Genomic DNA, 17,165 nt, shown 5'->3' on the forward strand with positions numbered 1-17,165 from the left:
TACGACCTTATTCATTCCTCTCTTTCTCTCAATCTCTCTCTCTCTATATATATATACATGTATTCTTCATTAGCAATAAGATAAACATTCTATAATATACTATTTATTTTGGTTAGTGTCTAGGTAACAATTTTTTATATTTTCTTTATCTTTATGGTCCGAATTTTTTTTATCCATATATGTGGTTACATAATATAATTTCTACATTCTGTGTTCAGCTTCTACCACCAGCAAATTTTGAAGAGGTCTTCATCAATATTTTTTAATATATTGATATACTTTTCAAAATTGTTAGGCCAAGGAAGCTACTATACTTGGCCATAGGTGAGAAAGTTTGAATTTTGTTTTTGATCTCGTAGTGTTTAATAAACTCATGAGACTTTTATACGCTGTTTGCTTTCCCTAATCAACTGCAGTGCAGTTGAGATATGTGTTCTTATATATGTGTTGCACTTAATGATATAAACTAGAAATATTGCATGTAATGGTATAAGTTCTAATTTTTGTTGTAGATGGAGAAGCTAAGAAGACAATTTGAATTGGAAAGCAAACAAGTCTTACCAAAGCAGCAGTCCGAAGTATTATATTCTAATATAATAAAATCAAATAATTAAATAAATAAAATTAAAAAAATATTAATTTAATTATTTCGGTTCGGTTCGGTTTGGTTTGGTTTCTAGACCACCAAAACCGAACCGAACCAAAAGAGTTCGGTTCGGTTTGGTTTTTTCAATTTGGTTCGGTTTTTTCGTTCGGTTCGGTTTTTTCGGTTTCGGTTCGGTTTGGTTTTCGGTTTTTTGAACCCACCCCTACATTAGACCACTAGCTAATTAATCAGCTAATTGAAATGGAGTGCAATGAGTTTATTCACCTATTTATTTATTTATTTATTATTTTATAAAGAAGCATTGACAGTGTTAGAAGAAATTTTATTGAAATGAAAAAGAAATTATACATATACTAAAACTCAACAAAAAAACATTACGGTTCATTAATAATAAAAGGGCGAAAATGCCCTCCAATTCCCTTGTTATCCGCCTTTTTTTTTGTTTTTAAACAGTTAAAAGATGACTTTGCCCTTGGTCTCCACTTCTCAGCTTGTGTCATTTTCAATGGCGTAATTCAACACGTCTGTCTATCTGGCTTCCTTTTAGTTGGTGGTTGTGCCGGCCTCCAGCTGGGTCTCTTAGACCCTGTTCTTAATTTTCTAAAGTTACACACAAGGTTTATGGCACAAAAACAGATTAAAAATGGTAAATAATTTCAGTTTCTTCCTTTTAACCGTTGAGTTTACTGCTTTGTTGCATACTTGAGCATTGTGTATCTTTTGATCACCTTATACTGTTTTCTTATATTTCAGGTGGAGACTCTCTCAGAAAGCACCAACAACAACACTGTTTGGCTTGCACAGGTTCGTGAATTTGATGAAATTTAAAATTAAATTGAGGAAAGGAGTCTGAAGAAAGCGAAGGTATGCAGATGCTGCATGTTGAGATACTTCTGTAAAGTTTACAATCACACTACTTTTGTTGAATATCTCTTATGGCAATCATGCTTCCTTAAATATTCCATCAAAATATCAGGGAATTGCATAACACCTTAAATTGGTTTTACCTATGTACTACTGCCTTATTCAAGCTTTTTGTTCAGTTTTTGTAGACTGCTATTGGTTTTTCTGGTTGGTTCGAAATACTTTTGAGCTTGAGAGACAACCCAGAATTCAAATCAGAAAAAAAAAACCCCCCGCGAATTGGATCCCGATTCGAAGAAAATTTTAAGCCCAAAAAAAAGATGTGCTCCCTGGTGAGTTCTCTGGCCGATTTGGTTATCTGTAAATTTTGTGAGAAATGTAGGATTTTGTTCATTTTTATATGCGGTTCCAAGTGCTTGAGATGTGCATTTCAGAGTTGTTTGCCTTTTTTTTTCGTTGGTTCTAATTCCACTTCGCAGGCTCTGAACGCTTAGGCAAATATACGTATAAATTATTTGAGAAAGCAATTGGAAATTTGCTGGTTTGTAGCCTAATAACATGAATGTTTAGTAATAACAGATATGCCACATGGCATCTTATTCTAGTAGTTAAGTTTGTTAATATAGTTAGAATGGTATTATTGTAATTGGGTTATATAGCTATATAAGAGATTGTGTAGCTATCATTTCCTTAAGTTCAATTGAATACATTTTCTCTAATCAATCAATACAATCTCTCTTGTTTTCTCTCTACCAATTCTTTCTCTTCCTTTGTACCAATTTCATCTTTTGCAATGTATTTAATATGGTATCAGAGCCACCAAGCTCACGCCATTGATTCTGGTGGTTCCATTTTTTTTTTCTTTTTTTTTCATCTGTTTCTAGCTTAGTTTCTTTCCAATTTTCTATTAGTTTCTGTTTAGAAGGAGATTTCACAACCGAGAGAGATTTCACCCCAACTCTGTAAGAGCTTCTCCTATTCAATGTTTTTTGTGGGATTCTTGGGATCAACGACGGAGGAAGACTTGAAGGTGTTGTCAAGGTGGAGCCCGGACAACCGATTCCTCACCTTCAAGAACGGAAGAGCTCTGCCGCCTTCCATCTTCTGGCTGTTGCTAACTCGCAGGATCTCAAACACCTCTGAATTTGTGGAGCATCTTGGCAAGACTGACCTTCATCGAATATGGGTTCTGCTTGTTTTTTTTGGCGTAGGTGATTGCGCTGCAGTTGTAGATTGTGACTGCGCCGTCCTCTGCCGCAAAACTAAATGCCTGAACGAAACTTGTTTATACCATATTTAGGGCCTCGTATTTAGACCTTGTATAATACTTGAGGGATTTAAATGTAATTATGTAATAAAGGAAGGGGCAAATATGTAATCAGTGAGGAGTCCTTATTCTATAAAAGGACCCATCACCCTCACAATTAGAGGAGGTCATTTCTTAGGCCATGGGAAGAGTTCTCTCACCCTCAGAAGCTCTCTCCCTCACTCTCCTCACTTCTCAGAGAAATACAATATCAGTGTGGACGTAGCCCAAAAAATGGGGTGAACCACGATACATCTTGTGTTATTTACCTTTCATGCAGATTCACGGTCGAATTTACGTTGTTCCAAGACTTCCGGTTTTGTGCATCAACATTTGGCGCCGTCTATGGGAAGCGATACGAAAAGTTGTATCGGTTCTCTTTCATTTTTTCACCTCCACCGTGAATCTGCAAAATCATAAAAAACCCAAGAAACCAATCTCATCTCTCTCTCCTCTGTCTCTCTACATATCACTTTCTCAATACTTTCTTTTCAGAACTTTCATTAGAGATTGAGAAAGATGGCCATATGACGTAGCAGAGAGAGAGAGCAGCGTAGAAATCCTAATGCACCCATACAACCGGCTACCGAGTAACGGACACAAGCAACAACAGATGCCCTCTCAATGCTCCTCCACCGTCTCCCTCCTACTCTCTCTCGTCCCTTCCCACACACCACTCACCTCCTAAGACGTGTCCATAATCAATCTCTTTCTCCGACGTCCAAGCCAACCCGACCCTCCTCTCCTGCGCTTCCTAACTCGGGTTCTTCCAGCTCACCAACCACCCTATCCCATCCCAACTCGTCAACTCGGCTGAGTCGGAAGCGCTCTCTCTATTTTACCTTCCTACACCTCAAAAACAAACATTCATACCCAAGAGCTGGCCTTTAGGGTTTGAAGACGACAACGAGGATGACGGAGACGGACTCGGTGAGTTGTTTTGTTTGTACTCGTCGTGTTCCACCGAGTCGACCGAGTTGTCCTTAACTTCTTTGCACGAGTTCACTCGTGCTTTGGAAAAAGTGGGGTTGGAGGTCATCGAGCTGCTTTGTAGCTCATTAGGGTTTCAGAACCCACTAGGGAAAGATGACCCGACCAGGTTTTCTACCATAATGTGGATCTCCGTTTGGCACCGGCCCGTCGTCTGCTGAGATTTAAGCAACCAAATGATCGAGAAGAAGCAGCGTCGCGGCTGTGATTCAAAGGTGGACATTTTACGGTGGAAGCACGTTCAGAGTAGCGTGAGTTCTTTGGGTTTACTGGAAGGAGAGAAGAAGAAAGCAAGTCCAAGAGCAAGTGATGACGAGGAAAACGGGTTAACTCGGAAGAAGGTCAGGCTGGGGTTGGCAAAGGGTTAGCGCTGCCAAGCGTAAGAACTCTGACCTGCTGAGTCTGCAGAACTTTAGAGAATATGAGTTTGTGAGCATGATGATAAAAGGTGACATGGACGGTGAAGAGGTAAAGAAATGGAATGGGAGAAACAAAGCAGAAAAAGAAAATAGCAAAGCAAAAAGTAGAAAAGAAAAGGAAAATGAGGAAAGTGTTTGAAGAAGTTTGTGGAGATGGCATGCGCCAATTGCACACCAGTGAAGCAATCCAGTTATCGTGTCACTAAGAAAAGCTACGGTGGTGAACATATGCTCTTATTGCATCTGCAGGTTTGGCAGCCTGGACAGATGCTCTTACTGCAGCTGCAGGTTTGCCAGCCCGGATTTTCAGAACGACCAATGGGTCTGTCTTTTGACAATATGGAGGGAGAAGGTGGGGAGGGAGCGCTATCGACCACCCACATGCGAAAGTAAGAAAAAGAAAAAGGGAGATCTTACTAAAGCCAAAGAAGATGCCCACACTTTCATCATGCATGTTCCTATTTTCTGAGAAAGCTACGGGAAGACCTAGGAGGAAGATAAGGGTTCCTTACTTTAAAGTGATGTAATTTATTTTTCTTATCTTTCGGAGACATTTGTATAAAACCCATCAGAGGGTAATATCTATAAACCCCATCAGAGGGTAATAAAAAAAACGACAAAGCCCAAAATAAATGGGCTGGAATGTTTTGTGGAGAGTGAAGGCCCATAAGCCTAAAATAGTACCAACCAGGTCATCAAAAGTACGCCCAGTACTCCAAAATTATTCCGCAACCTACCGTTATTACCACCAACTAGGTGATGAAGTGTACAACCCGTACTCTTTGGTAACTAGCCATTCATGCCACCAACCAGGTGATGAAATGTACAACCCGTACTCTAATATCATTTGGCAACTAGCCATTCATGTCACCAACCAGGTGATGAAATGTACAACCTGTACTCTCCTTCATGCCACCAACCAGGTGATCAAAAATACGCCCAGTACTCCAAATTATACATGAGCATTACTCATGTCATTCATACATAAACATTCATGAGCATCACTCATGACAATCATACATAAACATTCATGAGCATCACTCATGCCAACATTCATGAGCATCACTCATGACAACATCCATGAACATCACTCATGTCAATCAACATAAACATTCATGAGCATCACTTATGTCAATCAGCTTCAAAAGCTTCATTTACAGAGCTCTAGCTTCAAAAGCGTCATTTACAGAGCCCTAACTTCAAAGCTTCACTTGCAAAGCTTCACCTACAAAGCTTCAGTGCAGGGTATACAAATACCGCCTCCGAACAACTGCCACTTCGGCCCATACATGGATTCAATTTGAAGTCTCCAGCCAACAGACTCTATTGACCGAAGACTTGAGGGACTACATTATGTACCATATATTGGGCCTCAACTGGGCCTCATGGAATATACTTGGGGGACTTAGCCCATTATCTATGTACTGAGGAGCGAGCCCTTATTTTATAAAAGGGACTCCCTCACTTTCATTAGAAAGAACTTATGAAAATACTTGGGGGACTTAGCCTATTATCTATGTACTGAGGAGTGAGCCTTTATTCTATAAAAGGGACTCTCTCACATTCGTTAGAGAGCACCGCCGCTAGCTGAGCAACCGCCTCGCCACGAGCATCACTCCTAACCCATTATTCATGTACTGAGGAGCAAGCCCTTATTTTATAAAAGGGACTCCCTCACCTTCGTTAGAGAGCATCGTCGCCAACTGAGCAACCGCCTCACCGCGAGCATCATTCCTAGCCCCATCATTTATGTATTGAAGAGCGAGCCCTTATTCTATAAAATGGACTCCCTCACCATCATTAGAGAGCATCAACTCTAGCTCATCATCCATGTATTGAGGAGTGAGCCCTTATTCTATAAAAGGGACTCCCTCACCTTCAAATACCACAGGCCGAACCAACCAAGGCAATATAAGCCACGAGCCGAGCAGCCTCGCAGCGTGTACTACTTTTAGTTGAGCATCATTTCAGATTGAGCACCGCCTCATATCGAGCATCAGTTCAAGACAACATCTAGTTACTTCGGCCCACACATGGACTGAATTTCAAGTCTCCAACCAAAAAACTCTCTTGACTGAAGACTTGGGGGACTACTGTTTATACCATATTTAGGGCCTCGTATTTAGACCTCGTATAAATACTCGAGAAACTTAAATGTAATTATGTAATAAAGGAATGGTCAAATATGTAATAAGTGAGGAGTCCTTATTCTATAAAAGGACCCATCATCCTCATAATTAGAGGAGGTCATTTCTTAGGCCATGGGAAGAGTTATTTCACCCTCAGAAGCTCTCTCCTTCACTCTCCTAACTTCTCAGAGAAATACAATATCAGTGTGGACGTAGCCCAAACCTTGGGGTGAACCACAATACATCTTGTGTTATTTACATTTCATGCAGATTCACAGTCGGATTTACGTTGTTCCAAGACCTTCGGTTTTGTGCATCAACAAAACTAAATGCCGCGAGAAGATCAGAGACCTGGAGATTAATTTGGTTCTTTCTTCTTGGTGGTTTGCTCAAATCACTTTCTGAATTCTTTGGTGGTGTTTGTTTGTTCAAGATTGCAAATCTTGAGATCTCTTGAAGTTCTGATTTGTGTGCTCTCAAACTGTTTGAAGAAATGGGCCTATGCTGGAATCAAAGGCTGCATGAGGATGAAGGTACTGCACATCCAGCTTGCTAGATTTGTGATATGAAATTCGAAAGAAATTAAGGATTTGAGAGAGATTTGGGGGCGATGGGAGAGAATTGTTCAAAAATAGGGAGGATTGGTTCTTTCTCCGTTTCTTGCTTCGAATGCCAGAAAATACCCATGTTATTTCCTTTCGGGATTTCTTGAAGTTGATTCTTAGTGTGGGCTGAATCCTCAAAGAACAATCTTTTGATGTCGATATAGCTATTGAATCCATCAGGTCAGATTGGGTTTCAATGGAAGATAGCAGTTTCAGGATCAAAGGATTTATGGGGTTTAATTCCAAGTGCAAGATTTCTAGGTTTAATTAAAAGATTATGGAAAAGAGTTTCGGTTTTTCAGGGCTTTGAGTTTGGGTTGCTTCTTGGTTCTTGAAAATGGCAATGGACAGGCTTGCAATCCATGTGTTTGTTGAAATGCTCAGCTTAGAATTTTCATGTAAAGGATCTGCAGATTTTGCTATGGTTGTCTGCGTCTTCCTTCCATACTATTTCACTGAACTTGCACTGGATTTGGGTATAGTTCTTGAAGTTCTTGGAGTCTAGTTGCTGTTCTTGGATTGGTGATCTTGTTGTAATCTTTTATGGTGGCGTTGTTGGAATCAGAGAGTTGTCAATTGGTTTGTCGCCATTTCCAATCCTGAAGATGCTTTCCGCTGACTTGTTTGGTGCTCGAGTTGGAAGTTCTAACGTCTGAAAAGTGGGTTGTTTGTTTGAAATTGCGCAGTTTGAAGATTTGGGGAAGTTCACGCTGAAAATCAGGTGAATTCGTCTCGACTAATGAGTCTGTAGTGTTAGGGAGTTTTGGTTAAGAATTTTGATGTTTTGATATCAGAAAGTGTCATTCTTTATGTGTATATCTTGGAGTGTCATTCTCTAGGATTTGAGTTTCTTAGTTGAAGATTACGATTTGTAAATGCAAAGGCAAGAAGTGTCATTCTTTCTGCGTGTATCTTGGAATGTCATTCTCCTTGGTTAATTTTTGTGTTAGTATATGGGAAGATTTAGGAAGCTATCAGGAGTGTCAATCTCCTTGATTGATTTGGTTTCTTGGAGTGTTATTCTCCTTGGTTGATTTGGTTTCTTGGAGTGTCAGTCTCCTTAGTTGATTTGGTGCCAATCTCTGTAAAGTTTAGTTACTTCAATTTTTTTTTTGTTTTTGCTCAAACTCCTCTGTAGATGACAAAGACTTCAACAGATTAGGATTAGAAACTGTATTGTGCAGAGCATTTTTTAGCAGTAACATACATTTTAGCAAGCCTCATGGGTTAATCAATTGAGCTCTCAAGGATAAAAGCATACATGCATGGCTTTCAAGAAGTGGTTTCCTCGCTTCTTACAACGTCTACCAAAGCCCACGGTTGGAGAATAAGCTCTCTTCTCTCTGAAAATTGCTTTCAGGGCTTTTGTTGGCTTAGAACTGGATCATTCGTGCATTGGCTTCTCTAAGTTCTGACTTCATCATATCTTTCTCTAACCTCTGTACCATTAAGCATGTCCCTATTGGAAAACTCGGATCTCTCAGTCACATGTAGGCCTGGCAACGGGTCGTGTCTGTCGTGTTCGTGTCGTTTTCATGTAACACCTGTTATCTTAACGGGTCGTGTCGTGTCACACCTGTTATCTTAACGGTCCTTAACAAGTCGGGTCACTTTACCCAACGGGTAAAGTGACCCGACTCGTTATGACCCGTTAAGAAAAATATAAATTTTCTTAAATTTGCACATACCACACATTACCGCATAAATATTACTTCAAAACATTAAAACATATTTGTCATTTAAGTACTACATCTACACTCGAAAATAAGAGCCTAATAAAAAACGATAGATTCACTAACACTTATAGTTTATTTATACTTTCATTAAGTATAACATAAGATTTTGTGGTATCCACTTGTATAAATATTTTAAATTGACGATCAAATTCATTCATTGTGTTCGTATAGGGTCAAGGAGTGTAGTTATAAAAAATCATGAAAATCGGAGTTAAAATAACCGTTAAATCGTGATTTTTTGTTTTACAACCGTTGAAACGTTTTGTCTAATTACTTGATCTCTGAATGTTTGTTTTTTGTGATTTTTGGCGTATGCGATCTCGAAGCATATACAAACAAGTTTGTCGGTTGGATCGTTAAAATTAGTTTCATAGAATTCGTATCCCATCAAAACGATAGATTACCTAACACTTAAAGTTTATTTATACTTTCATTAAGTATAACATAAGATTTGTGGTATCTACTTGTGTAAATATTTTAAACTGACAATCAAATTCATTCATTGTATTCGTATAGGGTCAAGGAGTGTAGTTGTAAAATATCATCAAAATCGAAGTTAAAATAACCGTTAATTCGTGATTTTTTGTTTTATAACCGTCGAAAAGTTTTGTCTAATTACTTGATCTCTGAATGTTTGTTTTTTGTGATTTTTGGCACATGCGATCTCGAAGCATATAAAAACAAGTTTGACGGTTGGATCATTGAAATTAGTTTCATAGAATTCATATCCCATCAAAACAATAAATTCACTAACACGTAGAGTTTATTTATACTTTCATTAAGTATAACATAAGATTTTGTGGTATTCGATAGTGTAAATATTTTAAATTGAAAATCGAATTCATTCATTGTATTCATATAGGGTCAAGGAGTGTAGTTGTAAAAAATCATCAAAATCGGAGTTAAAATAACCGTTAAATTGTGATTTTTTTTGTTTTATAACCGTCGAAAAGTTTTGTCTCATTACTTGATCTCTGAATGTTTGTTTTTTATGATTTTTGGCGTATGCGATCTTGAAGCATATACAAACAAGTTTGACGGTTGGATTGTTGAAATTAGTTTCATAGAATTCGTATCCCATCAAAACGATAGATTTACTAACACTTAGAGTTTATTTATACTTTCATTAAGTATAACATAAGATTTTGTGGTATCCACTAGTGTAAATATTTTAAATTGAAAATCGAATTCATTCATTGTATTCATATAGGGTCAACGAGTGTGGCTGTAAAAAATCATCAAAATTGGAGTTAAAATAACTGTTAAATCGTGATTTTTTTGTTTTATAACCGTCGAAAAGTTTTGTCTCATTACTTGATCTCTGAATGTTTGTTTTTTGTGATTTTTGGTGTATGTGATCTTGAAGCATATACAAACAAGTTTGACGGTTGGATCGTTGAAATTAGTTTCATAGAATTCGTATTTCATTAAAACGATAGATTCACTAACACTTAGAGTTTATTTATACTTTCATTAAGTATAACATAAGATTTTGTGGTATCCACTAGTGTAAATATTTTAAATTGAAAATCGGATTCATTCATTGTATTCATATAGGGTCAACGAGTGTAATTGTAAAAAATCATCAAAATCGGAGTTAAAACAGTCATTAAATCATGATTTTTTGTTTTACAACCGTCGAAATTTTTTGTCTAATTACTTGACCTCTGAATGTTTGTTTTTTTTTTTTTTGGCGTATGCTATCTCGAAGCATATACAAACAAGTTTGCCGGTTGGATCGTTAAAATTAGCTTCATAGAATTCGTATCCCATCAAAACGATAGATTACCTAACACTTAGAGTTTATTTATACTTTCATTAAGTATAACATAAGATTTTGTGGTATCCACTTGTGTAAATATTTTAAATTAACGATCAAATTCATTCATTGTATTCGTATAGGGTCAAGGAGTGTAGTTGTAAAAAATCATCAAAATTGGAGTTAAAATAACCGTTAAATCGTGATTTTTTGTTTTATAACCGTCGAAAAGTTTTGTCTAATTACTTGATCTCTGAATGTTTGTTTTTTGTGATTTTTGGCGTATGCGATCTCGAAACATATGAAAACAAGTTTGACGGTTGGATCGTTGAAATTAGTTTCATAGAATTCGTATCCCATCAAAACAATAGATTCACTAACACTTAGAGTTTATTTATATTTTCATTAAGTATAACATAAGATTTTGTGGTATCCGTTAGTGTAAATATTTTAAATTGAAAATTGAATTCATTCATTATATTCATATAGGGTCAAGGAGTGTAGTTGTAAAAAATCATCAAAATCGGAGTTAAAATAACCGTTAAATTGTGATTTTTTGTTTTATAACCATTGAAAAGTTTTGTCTAATTACTTGATCTCTGAATGTTTGTTTTTTGTGATTTTTGGCTTATGCGATCTTGAAGCATATACAAACAAGTTTGACGGTTGGATCGTTGAAATTAGTTTCATAGAATTCGTATCCCATCAAAACGATAGAATCACACTAACACTTAAAGTTTATTTATACTTTCATTAAGCATAACATAAGATTTTGTGGTATCCACTAGTGTAAATATTTTAAATTGAAAATCGAATTCATTCATTGTATTTATATAGGGTCAACGAGTGTAGCTGTAAAAAATCATCAAAATTGGAGTTAAAATAACCATTAAATCGTTATTTTTTGTTTTAAAACCGTCGAAAAGTTTCGTTCTGTTACTTGATCTCTGAATGTTTGTTTTTTGCGATTTTTTGCGGATGCAATCTCGAAGCATATACAAACAAGTTTAACAGTTGGATCGTTGAAATTAGTTTCGTGTATCCCATCAAGTTCAATGGTGTGTGTATATATATATATATATATATATTTATTATGCATATTTAAATCTATTTATTTTGTACGTATAATTATTATTGTTTTTAGGGGTATAAAATTGTTAAATTAATATATATATATATATAATTATATTATTTTTTAGGGTTATAAAATTATTAAATTAATATTCTGCTTATCGTGTATCGTGTTACCCACATGTATACCCGAACCAACCCGTTATCTTAATAGGTGCTTATCGGGTTACCCGATAACACCCGATTCGTTATCGTGTCGACCCGAACACCTGTTAATTTCGTGTCGTGTCGTGTCGGGTTATCAAGTCGTGTCAGGAATTGTCAGGCCTAGTCACATGGTCCTCCTACCAAATCCCAGGCTTCACCACAGCCTTTGTCATGCATTCAAAACGTCTTGCAGTTCCAGATCAGTTTCAGAGCTCTAGCTGGTTCAAACTTCACTTGGCTACACCAAGTTCAGTTTAAGGGGGAGTAATAACAGAAATGTTTAGTAATAACAAAAATGCCACATGGCATTATTCTAGTAGTTAAATTTGTTAATACAGTTAGAGTGGTATTATTGTAATTGGGTTATATGGCTATATAAGAGATTGTGTAGCTATCATTTCCTTAAGTTCAATTGAATACATTTTCTCTAATCAATCAATACAATCTCTCTTGGTTTCTCTCTACCACTTCTTTCTCTTCCTTTGTACCAATTTCATCTTTTGCAATGTAGTTAATATAGCCATGTGAAGAGAAAGCAATTGCAAATCAATATAGCTTTTGTCCATGTTGCCTAAAGCATTGAACCATAACGGGACAGTTTGACTGCAAAAATCCCTTTTTTCCATACTTTTAAAGGAATCAAGCATGCCGTTTTAAGAGTTTCTATAAAAAATTATGTAAAGCAACTAAAAATCCGACTTTTTTCCTACTTTTGAATGGATGAAGCATGCGGCTTGAAAACCAATCTAACTTTTCTCCATGTGGCCTGAACCATTGAACCAAAATACAAAAAATCACTTAATGCTTTGGAAAATTCCTTGGTGATTCTATTTGACAGGCTTTGAAAAGCCTCATCTTTTTATTCTTGGTTATTTCCCCTTTAATATGTATTTGTCCTGTTTGTACGTTTGGTACAAGTTTGTCTTCTTATTATTTTACTGTCATCTGTGAAGATTGTTTTTTACTACTTTCATAATGTTTTGCAGGATTCATAGATGATAGATTTCGTATGAGCTACATGCGTCCAACTATGTAAGACAACGTTCTTCGTTTCATTTAAAATGACCTACAACGACATCAATTGTTTGTCTTCTTTGTTGTCATAGAGATTGAAGTCAATGTCTTTGATTGAATTGATTGTTTCATTATCTATAATTTCATCTGTTTGGTTGCTGGAAGAATGTTGGCAAACAAAAGAACTCAATTTCAGTGTTATTGTTGTGATGAATACTTATTTTGACAAACTTATCAAATTTTGGATATTTTATGAATTTAAGATCTTGAGTTTTAGTATTTTTTTTTATGAAATTGTAATGAATTTGCAAATTTGTCAAGTATATCTTACATTCTTGGTTCCATATTCACTTTACCCATAACTATTGAATTTTGTCTCTTGACTGTATGGATTTTTATAGTTTGTAGGATCTACAATTGCAATGCCTTTGATGGATAAAGCACATAGGACCCGGCTACTCTTATAAAGCTTCTTTAGCATCGTAAGTTAAAATTGCGTATCATTTTTTTGCTTCACGGAATTCATTATGTTTAATAGCATACTAATTATGTGATACCAATTGTTATCTTAGCAGTTTCTAACAATTGGTAAAGTACGGATACATGTGTAGAACTTGAATTATACATATGAAAGTTTCATCTATTACACTCTTTTACTAATTTTTGTTACACAATCAATCATTCACAGGTAATGCTATTCATGGAGTGGTTCAAAGAATTCCAAAAGCTTCATTCACCCAATTTATGCTCTTCATGTAAAAATTCTTTCAAAAAGCTTAAACATCTTTCAGTGTAAATAACAATATCATTCTGTAACAATATATTATAGCTTTGAAACATATTTTTTCATACGATTTCTAATTCCGCAGCAATGCGAGGGCCATATTTCTAGTAACAACTATTCAGAGAAAGAAATAAGCCTCACCCTGCATAATAAATAAACACAAAAACTAAAAATACAAAAATTATGAAGGACATAAAATCTAACCCATCGTGATCGTGATAAAAAAAGACTTAACAATCAAATGAAGGAAAGGGTTTGACCAATCATCAAAGCCAATGAAAAGAAAACCTAACCAGAACCCTACCCTGCATGAGAAAATTGGCAACAAAAGTTAAAAAAGGAGAGTGGCGCTAGGATCCCCCAAAAATGCCAGTACAAGATAAAACACATGAGCCAGGAAGAAACACTCTGTCCTGTACAAGGAAGAGTTACAACAATGAATCGGAACCCTATCGGAAACTCGGAGTGTTTTCTACTCAACAAGACGGCAATTGCTATTACCAAAAATTTTATGGTGCTCCGGACTAGAGATATTCCGAGTGTTGTAATTATTATATCTTGATTTTTGAAAATTTTAACCGTTAAAATATCCGTTGTACTCCTTCTTTCTCCGTAGTAGTTGTAGAAATACTTCAATGCTACCACGTCTTGTAGAACATCAAATGGAAAGGAAAGTCAAGCAAAAGAAAAGTAGGCAATGGATGTTGCTTTTTTGCCAAAATAAGGAAAGCATTTTGCTTGAATTTGAATTAGTAACTGCCTTTGTTTCCATTAGCGTTTAGGATCAAATAATTGAGATATCTCCTTCCCCTCTATGTATTTGCCATTTCAAACACAAACGGGCATAAAACTGGAAAGCAGGACCAACTGGATCTCAAACAAAGAATTCAAAGAAAAAGAACATAGATATTTGACTATGTAACAAATGTCACTTTCTCCTAATAAATTAATAACGGGCATGCATTAATCATGAAATTTGGAAAATAAGAGCTCAAGTAGGTAAAGATCAATATCAAGGAGCAGTTTGTGGAGTTCGTATGGTTACTATTGGGGAGCATGAAAGACAGGAGAATACTCGGGTTGTGTAACCTAATCACGCGCTTGATTAGACCACTCTCATAAAAGCATGAGATATTTTGGTATTTTGATCTCACCAAGTGTGGAAACTGTCCTAGTTAGTCATCCGTTCGAACTATAAGTTTCTCTCAAAGAACACAACGCATCGCCATACCATCTTTTTAATCCCCTACTAACGCTTACCATTCGTTGCACGTGTTGGGGATTTCAACACCCTCTACTAGGGTGCTGTTACTAACACTAGAAAAAGAAAATTTTAATTGTGACAGGAACACAAGTGATACATCACGTGTTTTAATAAAAGTTATTTTTTAAGTTATTAACTTTTTAGCACACATATTTCACTATTTGTATAATGACATGTGGTGTACCACCCCATGTACCCGTCATATTGAAAAATCTCTCCACTAGAAAGGGTGCAGAATAACTGTAAACCCTGTATTAAAGGCAGTGATAACTTTACGTACTATCACTCCTCTACTTAGCTTATTGCTTTTCAAAATGCATATGTTCAAATTTCTATGTACTCAAAATATGGAGTTCAAGAAGCCAAATAAGAATGCAAAAACGGTAGACATAAATAAGCAGTCACGATTTTTCCACTTTTCCACAAGCATTCACACAATATAAACCTCAATCATAATATCTTATATATACTATCAAAACTAGGGCTACAAACCAAAATAAAACCACCTTTAACAAGCTTGAAAAACTTCACCTGCCACTATTCACTTGAGCCCTAACACGCAACCTATAGACAGAACAAGAAGTCAGATTTGTATAAAAATGTACTACAGATAAAAGCTCGACGTGTCAAAGAGAGAACGGAGAGCGAAGATGACTACCTGAGAAAATGATATTTATCTCTATTATTCTTATCTTTCCACTGCACTAGATTAGATAGCAACAGACATTCAACTAACATTGGTACCTTGTCACGCCCACATTAGATATTAGACAACCAAGTCTGATTACAGCCTACATAGTTCAGTGATCCCTCTTTACTAGCTGCATGAGAGTATTCAAGTTTTTTACCAGTAGAATTCACTCGTGTATCCAAGAACAATTAGTTTGACAAAAACAACATAAATCTCGACTTTTCCAGCCTCCAGATGGATTATTATCTCTTCTTGACTTCATCCATGGAGGACAAGTAGCAGCAGCTAGATCTGTTATCTCCAGAAGTCCAGATCGAAAAACATCGAAAGACTAATGCTTCTTTCCTTCACTAATCTAAAGGCCATGGCAACTCCTATGAAGTCCCAAATCAGACAGATGAAACTAAGACTTCGCAGTTGAACACTTAAATTGGCAAGACCGGAGCAATGGGAGGTTAACATAGGAGCAGAGTCATGTTACTATTAAGTCTGGGTTCCGCTAACTTTTATTTTGCACGTGTACAGTTCAATTTAGTTAAGTTTCCGTGGAGACTCTACACATGAGAGAAATTTAGTTAAGCCACACAATGACGTAATAAAATATGAGGAATTTGGTGTAACCGGTGGCCTGCTCGTACTATCATGATTGCTGCTAACACTGGGTGCTTATTTAAGAGCCAATTGGAAGCACACAATATATTTATACTAAAATATGAGGAATTTGGTGTAAGTCAGACAATGATTTAACCATTAAATCATGTTTATCATGTTTTTCATGTATGCATTTCTAATAGTAAAATATGCATTTTAGAAGGGATCCACTCACAGATACTCTGTCGTCGAAGAGCCGTACGAAATAGGCTGGACGGAAACGCTGCTAATAATTGCACCAAAACACATAAATGGTCCAATTAATAAAACTCTATTAAAACAATTGAATTTGGAAAAACGGATGTAAAAAACAGATCCAAGACGTCAAAATTAGCCTAGGAGGGTCCCAACTGAAACCCGAAAAAGTCAACAAAAAATCAACGTTGACCGATCAACGGTCAAAGTCAACAGTTAGCGTTGACCGAAGTCAACGGGTTAGAAAAAATCAACGTTGACCGATCAACGGTCAAAGTCAACGAGTTAGACCGGTTTAACGGGTTCGACTTAGGTCAACTAGGTTAGGTCACGGGTCGTGTCAGCTGGGCTGGGCCGAGGGCTAGTGGGTCGAAGGCCTTGGGTTTGGGCTTTAACAACTAGGCTGGGTTCATGGCCCAACGAGTTGGGCCGATCTAAACTGGTGGGTCGGGTTTGACCTGTTTCTAGGCCAGGTTGGCTGTATTTCGAATGAGAAGAAAGCCGAAGCTTCCCAAGCTTCGATCAACCTTGATTCTACACTAAAACCTACGATCTAGCCACCAACATGAAGACAATTTGTTTGGGTTAAATATTTGAACTTTGGGTGGAAGGAAGAGAAGCCTGAAAAAAGAAGCCCAGAAAGCATGACTATGCCCGAAAGTCCAGCATCAAACTCATTCACCCAGCCCAAGGAAAAATGATGATTCCACATTAATGCAAGAGCAAATAGGAGTAAGTGGCCTACATGGAAGTGACACTTGATGGAAATCGGCCTACTCTCATCCCAAAGCACTTTCTTAATGGCAGAGTACGTAAATTGCTAATGAGTCACTACCCCCCATGCTGCTTTCGGGCAGGAACCAAGCTGCAAGC

General features: G+C 36.7%; 1 long non-coding RNA gene across 1 annotated transcript; it reads left to right on the plus strand.

Moving 5' to 3' along the window:
- Positions 1 to 1,125: 1,125 nt before the first annotated feature.
- LOC108173515 (uncharacterized) lies at positions 1,126 to 13,556 on the plus strand. Its single transcript, XR_001790234.3, has 6 exons — positions 1,126 to 1,253; positions 1,361 to 1,471; positions 1,651 to 1,803; positions 12,680 to 12,725; positions 13,109 to 13,189; positions 13,396 to 13,556. It is a non-coding gene; the product is annotated as an uncharacterized lncRNA (long non-coding RNA).
- Positions 13,557 to 17,165: the final 3,609 nt, after the last annotated feature.

This window comes from Malus domestica, chromosome 05 (assembly GCF_042453785.1).
Source record: "Malus domestica chromosome 05, GDT2T_hap1".
Classification (NCBI taxonomy): Eukaryota; Viridiplantae; Streptophyta; class Magnoliopsida; order Rosales; family Rosaceae; genus Malus; species Malus domestica.